Here is a 12747-nt window from a genome sequence, read left to right on the forward strand (position 1 = left end):
AGAATGTTGACTAACACACCAAGACACATGCTGAAATGTGTCATGTGCTGTAAGGTAAGTACAGTATCTCCTAAACAGTATCTCCTGAGTACAGTATCTCCTAAACAGTCATGATTATCTGTGAGTATTTGGTATGAGCCAGGTTTAATTAAAATGAAGCAAATGTTTTCTTTTTCTGATAGGAAAGACTGTATGTATCAGAGTTTCTGTGGTGTTACTAATCTGGGTGTGATCAATAACTTCAAAACCTCTAGTCACATCTTCCTTGCTTCAGATGATGTAACATAGAATAACCATTTTGGTAAAGGTTGAATTGTACTGCCCAAACTGGTGGCACAATCCCGCTCATTAAATTTACCACTAAGGGCCCTCTTTACACAAGACTGTATTTAAATGATCTGCTGTGTTAAGCTCTACTAATATAGTATACACTATAGTATTCAATGTTAATGGGGTTATTATAAAATTAGGTGAATGTTTTATAAGTAGATGATAAGAAAACCTTATGTGATGTTTATCAGATCAGGGCTGGGTTTCCCAAAAGCACCATAAACAAAGATAATCTTTAAATGGTATTATACGGAACACTCTCTCTCTTATTTAAGATTATCTTTATTTCTTGAAGCATTTGGGAAGTGGGGCCCAGGTTGGTAAAAGAGTCCTGTGATTTTTCTCAATCTGTTGAAGTGATGACTCACCTCATTTGATGAGACTAGGCTCATTTCAAGAATCCTTCCTAAATACGTGATCTAATTTGCCCACTAAAGTGGAGCTGAACAACATTTCATACCAACATAAAAAAGTACTTATAAATATTTAAATATAAATTTGACAAAGCAGTACTATTTCCTGTCTTCTCTTAGTATGATATCATGTATGCTAATGAATTTTAGTTCAGACATACAGTGCATTAGCCTAATATGCAATATTTCCAAGACTAGAATTTACCAAACTTTTTCATTGACTGTAGGCTGATCTAAGCCTGATTATTTTAGTCACAAAAATGCCAAGACTGTAACTTAGGCCATGCTGGAGACCAATATAGATTAAGTGAGCCATCAGCCAGTGTAAGAACTTAAAGCAGCCAAGTGAAGAGGTGTTGCTAATTGCTCCTGATTACTGTGAAGTGGCCCTGTGTCTTCCTCTGTTGACTGAAGATGGCCTTGCTGGTGACCCAGTTTCTTTCAAGGTAAGCAGCCTATTAAACAAGTGTCCTTCACAATGAGGCCAATGAATATATATTGTGTACAAATGTAAAAATGCCATTAGAAATTTTATAGAAAGAAGGAACTTACAAACCATGTTCCCGTGTGACCTGAAGCTCTTTTCATTTTCAATTTCCTGTAACAAAATTCACGTTCTTTTCTCATTGCAAATTATCGTATACGAAGTTTGCAGTCACGATAAATTAGTGCAGTGAAATGAGGGGGTTTGGCAGAAGGGACTAGATTTCCCTATTTGAAGGGGAGAATGATTAATTTCCTGGCAATATAGCAGGCAACCATGAGGTTTAATAAGTTTTCCGGTGGTGTTAGGGATGTTTAAGTATGTACATGCTGACTTGGCATGCATCGGGAGAAAGACTTGGCATGCCTGAAAGCAGGGTGAGTCATAGGATCCAGGACTTGTTGTCGAAAGGACCCTTATAGCAAGAAGCCACGTAGTTTGCTTGCATGCAAGGGTTTGACCCTTTTTTCTCCTCTATGCCATTGTTTCTGTAACCTCTGATCATTCATGATCGTTTACTAATATTTTCTCACATTGTTTTAACCAATTGGTTTATTCTAGTGTGCATATGCCATTTTAGCCATTTTTCTGTTAGCTGTTGATTCATGTGGTTATTGTGCAATGATTCCCAGGCTATCTTAGCTTTGTAGATTGTGTGTGATTGGACTAATTTATTTAGTTATATGGGGATTACCCTGAATATACTACTGAGGGTTGTATGAACTTGAATTAGGATTATTTTGGTGTGTTTTGCTTGGGTTTTTCATGCTATGCATTCATACTATGCAGGAATAATTGTTTGTGAGCCTCTTGTCTATATCTGAACCTTTGCTTTTACACTCAACAACGTCACTGAATGCCAGTGCTCTTCCTCAGACTTTGTCTCCCTCTTACCAGACACCACTGCTAAGATAATGAAGTACACATTTTTAGTTATGTAAACTGGGCAACCGTTAGATTAGTTTTTAATTATTTAGCCTTGCAAGTGATGCAAAATGTTTATAATGTACAGAGTCCGTTCTCACCAGCAATGTCACATGAACTGACTAAAAACCGCCCTAATGCACTTTAAATCTTACAGTTAGGCACTGGTTTAACTCTACAATAAATAAAGAATTTACCTCCAAGTATGCATGACATACATTGTCAGTGAAGCCATGACCCCTAGCCCTGCAGTCTCAGGAGCCCTGACTCTGAGAACTGTTGAACGCCTCCAGCATTTCCTGCATGAGGCTTTAATACAGGGTACAAAAGAGCAATGTCCTGTGCACATCACTCTAGTGTTGTCTGCATTGCATAGGAATAATAGAAAATCCCAAATACTCAAAGTTGAATGGATTGTAATACTGACCAGGCAGAAAGACGATAAATGAAATGTATATGGTAACATTTTAGCAAGACGTGTGCAATATATCCTAAAATATATCCTAGCTTTTATGAAAGGTTCTGAAATTGTATGTTTTCTAGAGCAATGAGATTTTTAAACTATTGAAAGAGCTATTGTGGTGTGTCCTGTAGCGATGACTCACCTGTGATTCCACACATTGCAGAAGATAATGAGACACACTGCAATGAGTCCTGTAACTAAGGGCACTATGTAGAGTACCATTTCTTTCATTGGAAGTGGTTTGCTCAACCTGACTGGCAACAGAATCAGGTGAAAAAATAAATGTTTAGTGTTTTACACTTGTTTATGATTGATTAATTATAAAATATCATATAGAATGTCTAAAAATACATTAAAAAAAAATAATACTTTCTGTGCTCAGTATCCATTGTTGCTTTAATGGGAAACATTCATAGTGTCCTGCATCTGAAGGCTGTACTTTAGATATCTGTTGTTTACTTGGATTTTGGGGGTCAACCTGCATCCTGCTTCATGTGTAGTTTGTTACAGTTCAGTTCTTATATGGACTTTGGTTGTAAGGGAGACTGCCATTCTTACACCAGACAAGATCTCCTCTGTTATTTCCACCATCATTGCAGGACAAAACATTTTCTCCCTGAGATGCAGTAATGTCGGTAGGGAAACTTAATTTCTCATGTGACTGCAGGAAAAACAGAAAAGAACTTGTGAACTTGTTCAGTGCCATATTAAATGATGACATGATCATGGTTTACTATTTATTGATCTAATAAAAGTTGTGTGTATATAAGGTCTTGTTTAGTTGATGTTTCTGTGTTTAACCTTACATCAGCCTGTGAGCTACGATATACATTGTGCAATGTAGTAGGTGAAACGCAAAATTCAGTTCAATATGACATTCTCAAATGTTGGAAGAACTATTTGTGGCCTAAAGTATGAGTGAAGAATGTAAAAGAACAAAGAATGTGTAACAGTGATTTCTGACTGCATTATATTTATTTTGTAAGCCAGTGGTACCTGATATATTGAGTGAGTTCATTTCAACTGTAATCAACATAAAAGTGTAGCTATAGTTTATGATGGTGTAATGTTATAAAAACTGTATGTAGAATACATGTGGTCTGTATGTACATGTTCAATTTTGTAGTTTTATAAACCTTAATAAAAAGCTAAAACAAACAAGGGGCAAATCCAAAGTCTAGCAAACACAAGCTCAAAATGCAGCAAGTCAAAACCAGCAACACCAAACTCTTCTCCAATGAGTCCTAAGCTGAATCATTTGTCTCTTCCTCTTCCTTTTATATTGTGGAAAACCTGGGGTGGATGAGAATAGGAGATACCGGAGAGGCAGAGGCAAAACCTGGAACACAGGGAAGACGGACACACAGGCGGACATATACAAAAAGGCTAGCTAAACACTGTCCCAAAATATAGTTGCCAAGAGAGTTCAGCAGTGAGGAAATTTGGTTTCATTGTGTCAGTTCATCATAAATCTGTGGCAGGTAACTATCAGTGTAGGACTACTGATTAGTATTTGCAGCTATTGTGGGTTAACAAGCATTTTGTTTCTATATATAGCAGTTTTTAGACAAGACGTAGGCCTGGACTGGTACGAGTTGATGCTCAAGATTAGCCACCTGCTGAAGGTAAATTTGACCTCCATGGCATATCATTAGGCATAGGCACTATTTGTTAAGAGATGTTGCTGTGTTTTAATTATGAGTCTCATAGTGGCTACCAGGTGTTGTCTTTACTCTTGGTTTAGCTAATAGAGGTTGACACATAGAGGTTAATATATTCCTTGTATTCTCTTTAGTAACTGCTTGTAATCAGAATAATTGATTATATTAATTGTCATCTTGATACCTGATATCTTGATTCTTTTTGAATGTAGAGGTTTTCTTATTCTATTGGTATTGCTTTTTTATTTTGTTTTCTTTTTGTTCTTTGATGGTGGTTGTTTGTTTTATTTGTTTATTGAAGGGTTGGATTCAGTTTTTTGAGTAGGATCACTATATATAATCTGCTGTGCACTTTACTGAGGTTTGGTAACAATACACAGCACAACACTCTTTGTATGGAACTGCACTGTAACACACTTCTGCACCCAGTAGGTAGTAGAATTCTAACTCTTCCTTGCAATGCTGTTGTTGGTAGTTTCAGTGTATAGGCACCAGAGCTGCTTTGTTTTCTTCGTAGATAAATGTAGGTCCTCACCCATGCTAAATTGAGCAGTGCAGATTAATTGTGCTGATTAAAATGAACTTTGAGAGATTTACATATTCACCTCCAACCCAGGTTTGATCTTTCAAACCCCCCAAGAGCAACTAGCTTCCCTCAGGCGTCTGTGATTATTAAACTAATGAAAGAAAAATGGCTAATTGATGTATGGAGAAATTTACATCCATCTGGGCAGCAGTTTACATACTATTCAGCCAGTCAATGTATACATAAGGACAGACTACGTCTTGATGTTTAAAATGTGCACTGTCACATTAATACCAGTATTCCCTGAAACAAAACATTGTGGGAACAAGAGAAAAAAATGAGTGTAGAAGTATCACCAGCGATATTATGGGATGCTGCAAAAGTCATTATATGGCTTGGAACAGGTCCTGGAACAGGTGGGTTTCTCTCAACTTGCACTATTGTTCTTTTAGCCATACACTTAACAATACACTTCAGGAAGGGGAATGCCTCCCTCATGGAGTGAAGCTGTTATATCAGTAATTCCAAAAGAAGAAAAGGATAGAACAGAATGCAGCTCATACAGACCGAGTTTTAAATGTGAACTACCCAGAACAGAACATTTACCTATAAAGGGGAACTAGACCAGGCTGCACTTTGTCACTGAATTTTTCACTTGTTTATAATGGCATTAGTCCAAGCAGTTTGGGAGAATAAATAAATTAAAGGATTATATTAGAGAAGACAAAATCTACACACATGAAAATGATGATCTTTTGTCCTCTCAGATTCTGAACATAGTATACCAAAACTGATCTAAAGAATTTTCGTTCATACTCAGGTTATAAATTGAACATTAATAAAACCCAAATTCTGGTCGGTAATTATTCACTTAAATTAGATATTGGGGAAACATCTATTGTTCTTTTTGTTTGTTTTCTGATTCTTATCTATGTAAAAGGAAAATTACACAAATAAAAGTACAAAATGAACTTTGAGAAGTGCTAATAAAGCTTTCTATATTATCACAAAATAAATCAGTAAACCAATAATTATTTTATAAATCAGCAACTGCATGGAACTTTACATTTGTCTGTCATTTAGTTGAAAGATTTATGTTACATACAAGAATTTTATTGCATCTAACATTGAATCAATTAATTCCCAGTTAACCAGGTAAATTAGAGGCTGTCATTGGCTACTGCTTGCAGCCACAAAAAAATAACAAATAATTTTATCTTTCATGCATATATCAAAAAATGTTTTTCTCTTGTGTGCCCTTAGTCCCTTTGCAGAGTATTTGTGTATGTTAGACACTTACACACACACACACAAACATATGCACACTATTTCTGAGTGGTACATTTTGTAAGTGCTTTAACACTAATCTAATTTCTCATGCAACTTGGACTGGGTTCCTTTCAGTGCTTGGAGAGGACTGATGTTTGTGATGTACAACATAGCTGTTAACTGTGTGGTCATGCAGTTACCAGGCCTGTTTCTTCATCCTTTCTGAGCCACCAGTTACTGTTCAATAACAAAGTAGTGGAGGAAAGCAGAACATATTCTGGTAGTGTGACTGTTCTACTTCAGTAAATGCTCTTTTTTTTTTGGCATGATTAGAATTTCAAATGGAAAAAAGGGCTAGTTGAAGTTTATAGATTTTACCTTTTAGGTTGGATTACAAAGCTGTAACTGAAACTGGCGTTCTCCACTCTCTCATTCCAGAATTTTACATACATGCTAGTGTGACCGGCATTTGGAAGCCATAGTTTGACTCCTCTGTGTCTGTTGGTTTGTTTGTTAGGATATGAGCACTGGAAAGGCCAGGTGCTGATTGCTGATGAGCTGCATGTCCTTTATGAGGGCATCACACTCAACAATGTCAACCAATATGACTACATACTAACGTGTATAAGAACTCAGTGCACTGTGGAGGAAAAATCAATAGGACTCGAGCCAGATGTGCAGATGAGCGAGCTTCATTGGTTCTGTCCCTTATGCATCGAGGGAAAGAAGCCTCAAACTTCTCTCTAACATGAATTTATATACCCCCACCATTCCCCGTTGTTCTCTCATGAGCTAATCTCATGACTCCAGATGCCAGGCCTCTCAACCGTCCTTGAACATTTTTTCCTGCTAAAAACAAGTTTATTCCCTGCTGCTGCACCCCTGCCCAGCAACAGTTAAGCGATAACTGTCATAATCCATCACTTCTCTATTCGCCTTTCTTGCAGACTGGTCAAGATGAGGGCAAAGGTCACATAAAGGTCACATTTTCCTTAGTCCTCCTTTAAGCAAGCATTAAGCATTTTCCCTCACAACACCTTCTGTCGGCTGCTGTAAATGACACACATTGTTATGTTTAAACAATACAACAACAAAACAAGTTATAGGTATATTTAAGTTACAAGGTATATTTAAGTAATGCAGATTTTAGATGATGCATGATCATTTATAGTTATAGGTCTTCAAGTATAGTTTGAAAGAACGTGGCCCAAAGTGCTGACGTGGCTGACTGTAAATAGTTGACATTTAGCACATGAAAGCAAAGAGTAAGTCCTTCATCATATGTGCTTCGTGTCCAATTAGGGTACATCAGGGATGTGTCTTTGCTGGAGATGGTGGTGAGCATGGTGCAGGAGCTGAAGGGAACCAACCCCAACCTTGTGTATGGTAGATGGCACTATTCTCTTTATTTGTCAGAAGCAGCAATGACTGAATCCCTTACTGTTGATCAGGTGCAGAATTGTAATGCACAATGGATTTTGTAAGAGTTTTGCAAAATCAGGCCAGGCTTGCCTCTTTTATGCTTTCCTTTGGTGTTATCCAGTTTTCGAGGACAAGGAATCTCTTGCATATCTTCAGCTGTTGTGATTAGTCTTATCTAAGTATTTTTGAAATATTAAGCAATTATACACAAAAATCTGGGCACTGACAGAAGGGTCAAGGAACTTGGTGAATTAATGTGTACACATGTTTCTTTTGTTCTTCTAGTGTGAGATCCAGTACTGGGTTATAATGGGGCAATGATGAGTAGTTTCATTTTGTACTTTTTTTTTTTTTTTCATATTTCATTTGATTGAATCAAAATGATTATTTTATGTGGAGATTTGAATTTTTGGATTAAATTATTGCATCCCTCTTGTCTGCTTTTTCAAATAAAATTAAACATTACATCTTACAAAAGGTTTCTCTCTGGTGTTCAACGACTGTAAAAACACACTTTTTTAATATTACAGAAGCAGAGCACATTCCTACTCTTGACTCCACAGTCCTGCACAGATCTGAGTTCTTCTAGACTCCATTTCGAATAAATATTTTGTCTGAACAGAGACACTGCAGTAGAATTTTTGGGCAGAGGAATATAAAAGGGCTTCTCATACAAAGAAATTTCTTCTAGTGAGCCAAATAATATCAGAAGGGTGTCAACATATGCATTTGTTAAACCAAAACCCGCAAGCATGACATTTGCTCACAACTTTCGAAAAATCAGTTTTATTGGATGTTACTCAAAAGACCCTGGAAAGATGACCCACATGTTTCACTGTGATGATAGCTAAATGTTATTCTCTTTGAAGTTGGCTCCCTATCTAAAAGTTGTTGTTTGTTTTTTTGACATCCATAGATTTGTGAAAAAATACACTATTATAATACATCAGAACAAATGTTTTAGCACAAAGTCATTTAACAGCAGTACAAATCGGCATCAGCAGAATGAAAAGACCATTTTATTAATTTTAGATCCAGAACATCATGGAGGTCTACACATTGCTCTGTATGATTTACCTTACACTTTCCCCTCAGAATGCTTTAGCCATAGCATTCTGAAATTAGTAATGCATTAATTTTTAATTAATGCATGTTTTGATGCATCAAAAAGTTAAAACCATTATAAACCTGTCAAGGTACAAAAACTGATTTATTTGAAATGTTGTTTGTGTGCAAGTAGGTAATATGTAGATTCATATACAGTCTAAACATGTGCCAACTCAAAACATGCTATTAGCTTTCAGCAACAGCTTTTACCATAGTTGCCATTAACACACATCTTTCGTTAACACAGACTAGTATATTCATTCTCAGTAAGAGTCAGATTTTCTGTGACTTACATTTCTTCCCTTAGGCTAACTAAGTCATTGCTAACCACCATACAGAAGAATGGTATTTAATAAATTGTTTTTCAGAGCTTGGGAACACACTTGTGGGGTGTGGTTTTTGCATAGCTGCACTGTTTTGAGTCGGTGATGTAGTCAGTGCTGGGTTTAAAGACCCCAATGTCAAGTCATTCTTTCCCTCTGCACTGTTTCTAGTATGTTCCAGAAGAAAAGGTTGTGCCAGTTGCTGACATCATTACCCCTAACCAGTTTGAGGCTGAGTGAGTGCACTGTAATTCTCTGGATCTAACTCTAGTCTTTGTATATTTGCAATTTTCAATATCTCTTGTTTGATTTGGTTTTACACAAGATTTCAGGTTTATGGAGACATACAAGACATACATATGTCAACTCACATTAGTAATTGTTTTAATTACAAGTATTAATCTCTTTGCAAATGTCACATCATGTCATTATGACATGTTTACGTGAAAGAGCCACTTTTAACCATGATTTCTTTTTGCATACCCAGCTAATAACTTACACAATTGCACAATTTCAATAGATATTTTAAAGGTGCTTTTTCTCATTTGTAAAATGTTAACACTTGTAAAGTATAATGTGAATTTGCAAATAAACTCAAAATTCATATTTGCAAAGGTTGATTTTCAGCTACAGGCCATAGGTCACCCACATATTTATGTATCTTATGTCCATAGTGTAATCATTTCAGTCAGAATCAGGATCAGCCAGGAGAAAATCTGAAACATAACCATGTAGTTGTGGAAGGTGGAGCTCTATTCTCTAGTAACATGTTTTTTTCATTAACTGCTTCTTTTTTGTGTCTGAAAGGCTTCTGACAGGCAAAAAAAATCAGCACAGAGAAAGATGCAGTTGAGGTGAGTCTTCATAGGCTCAATAACGTGCATCATTTCTGAGTGTCTTCCAGTACTGCTTTTAATTCCAACATAAACCCCAGACCCCAATCAAGTGGGTCTTTAGTTTGAGCTGCATTGTGTAGCATGATCACACAACTGTAATGATGCAGAATTCATACCACCAAAGACCTTGCTTCCTAATACAGACACTAAACTAAATTTAAGTCTTTAAGTAAGCCAACAGTTGATAGATGTTTGTTGAGTAGCTGAAAATTAGAACATTTTGCTTAGTTTATCATTGTCAAATTGTCAGATTATCACAATAGGGTTTTTATCCATATGGCCCTACATGAACTACTATATTGATGTATACATTACTGTAGCATTCTAAGAATGCTGACTGGTTGTCATACCTTATAAGGCTATAGACCTGCTGCATGCAATGGGTCCTCACAATGTGGTCATCACCAGCTCTGACCTGCTCTCTCCTCTTGGAGATCAGCACCTGGTGGCCCTGGGGAGCTAGACTACAGGTAAAACCTCGCATTCATATTTACAAAGGTGTATAGGTTCAACTTCAAACATGATTTTACCTCCTGTTTTTGAGCTGATTAGCAAATCGGAACAAAATGTTGATGAAGACTCTAATTTTGCGAACTATTCATACTATTTAATTGGTAGATAAAAAGAGCTAGTGATAAATAATTTAGTGTGTTATTTATATGTTTCATGACTTTGCTTTTTCGTGACGTGTTCCAGTGGGAGCGGGCGGCACTAAGGAAAAACAGCACATCCGGATGGACATTCCCAAGGTGGATGCTGTGTTTGTGGCCACTGGCGACCTGTTTGCTGCTATGTTGCTGGCATGGACACACCACCACCCCAATGACCTCAAGGTATGATTGGACATGAAAGCCTAAAGATACCATATTATTGGGCTTGTTGACAAAATAATACTGGCTCATACAAACAATATTAACAGCTGACTGAGAGAACATGTTTGGCTTGCCTGCAAGGCTGGTGGAACAATCAGTAGCCAAGGTGTGGTTAACTGCTTTTCAGCAGAAGAGTAGCACATTAGTCTGACAACCCACCCTATGCAACAGGGCATGGAGGAGTATCATATTAGTCTGTGTTTTCCTTGTTTTAAAAAAATCTATTTTTAGATACTGTATTATGCTGATTAACTTTATTCTTTGATGATTTTGGTGGTTCCCAGTAATCAAAGAGAATTTAAATTAATGTAATTATTTTTTCTTTCTTCCTGTGCCTACTGTAGCATGTATCCTAAACGCACATCATCAAATGCCCACCAGGTGTCATTAATGTGTCATGCTTGGTTTTTACCATAGACTAGTTCTTCTGGGGGAGGGATTTCAGGCTTGGTTATAAATATACCATCATGTGGTATGGAAAAGCTAATTCTAATCCTCTAAACAATTCACATTGAAGCGTAGAATTCAATAGGAACATATCTTACATTAGCAGATCATGGACTAAAAAGAGCTTGAGAAACACTTGACTTTTTGCTGTTACTAGTTGCAGTTATAACACAAACCACATGTCATTATCACAGACAGCCTGTGAGAAGACCGTTTCTGTGATGCAACATGTGATTAAGAGGACCATCACTTATGCCAAGGGTAAGCATGACATGTGTTTGGTTGGCACTGGCCAGTGAAAACCTTCTGCAGTCTTATCTATTACATGTGTTGTGTAACACATACTCGAGTGAAGCTTTTCTCTTTGGGTTTTTCCGTTAGAGATGGCGGGGCCAGGAAGCAGGCCGAGTCCCGCACAACTGGAGCTGCGGGTGGTGCAGAGTAAAGCAGACATAGAGGAGCCCTCCATAGCTGTGGAGGCCACCGTTTTGTAGGTGGTCTCCTGCATCCTCTTCTGGAGGGCCTGGGTGTCACGTGTCACACAGCAGCACCATTTCCTAGAGCCAAGCAGGCACATGCTGTATGGTACCATGGTAAATTTAATGCACTGTTATTTCTGAAAAAACACATTAATGTGTAAGAAGGGAGATGCTGCCCAGAGACCGTCCAAAAACTAAACCGATGACTTACTAGTATAGTGTTTCTGATCTGGGCCCATTCCAGAAGTACTCGGTGTGTGACCATCTGGCCACACTGCTTTAAATATTTTACAAGAAAATAAGTGTTTCTGCTGGATTTGCTAATTTACATTCTGAATACATTCACGATACATGGATGCACTCTCTTTACATGGATCACAGGAGCATAACGTTTTCGTTACATTCCATACTACTGTTAAAATTTCACATTCAACTTGATCCTATGTCTTGATATTGCTGTAACACCGATGTAATTGTTAGAAGAATTTCAGATTAAGAAAAATCCAGTGCAAGATGTTGGTAGCAAACTGCTAACAAGAATGACTCCAGGAAATCCAGGCTTCCGTATCTTTGTTTTTGAAGACATGTCTCTCAGCAACGTAATTTTACCATCCCATTCTTTCACAAAAGATCCTAGGTTCTGTCAAATACCTCATGGCGAAAGATAAGCTTTGGATTTTCCAGCCTTTAACAACAGTTACAACAGTGGTCCGCGGGCCTCTGAACACACATCATGGTAAAACTATCTGTGACCTGAATTTCTAGGTTTGAGGATTTGGATCATACAGTTGTAGAGCCTGAGATTTCCATAGAAGAATTCTTGCTAAGAATAAATAATAAAAGTAACTGCTTGTAAAATAGTTGCCAGTTTATTAGGTATGCCTGTTCAGTAGCAGTAGCTGTAGGATATCTGTCAGTTCTGTATAATAAGATGTTAATCAGATGTCTGGATATTTTGAGTATGTATAGATATCGGTTTATGCTGTAGTCGATTGTTGGTATTAACAGCATTTACATGAAAATTTATATTAAGACACAGAACTTCCTTTTTTTTCAAAAACTTACTCATGAATAAGGCTATTAAAGGTTGACACCCTGTACACAGGATACCAAGACTCTGGTAAAATGTCA

At 37.2% G+C, this 12747-nt stretch overlaps 1 pseudogene across 1 annotated transcript; it reads left to right on the forward strand.

The window, feature by feature from the left end:
- The first annotated feature begins 2384 nt into the window (after window positions 1–2384).
- LOC118242595 (pyridoxal kinase-like) lies at window positions 2385–12526 on the forward strand (annotated as a pseudogene). Its single transcript, XR_014122986.1, has 10 exons — window positions 2385–2472; window positions 6588–6692; window positions 7373–7521; window positions 7778–7795; window positions 9094–9158; window positions 9730–9776; window positions 10177–10288; window positions 10515–10651; window positions 11332–11398; window positions 11519–12526. The product of XR_014122986.1 is annotated as a pyridoxal kinase-like (transcript).
- The last annotated feature ends 221 nt before the right edge of the window (window positions 12527–12747 follow it).

The sequence above is a fragment of the Electrophorus electricus genome, chromosome 4 (genome assembly GCF_041902795.1).
Source record: "Electrophorus electricus isolate QZ-2024a chromosome 4, ASM4190279v1, whole genome shotgun sequence".
Taxonomy (NCBI): Eukaryota; Metazoa; Chordata; class Actinopteri; order Gymnotiformes; family Gymnotidae; genus Electrophorus; species Electrophorus electricus.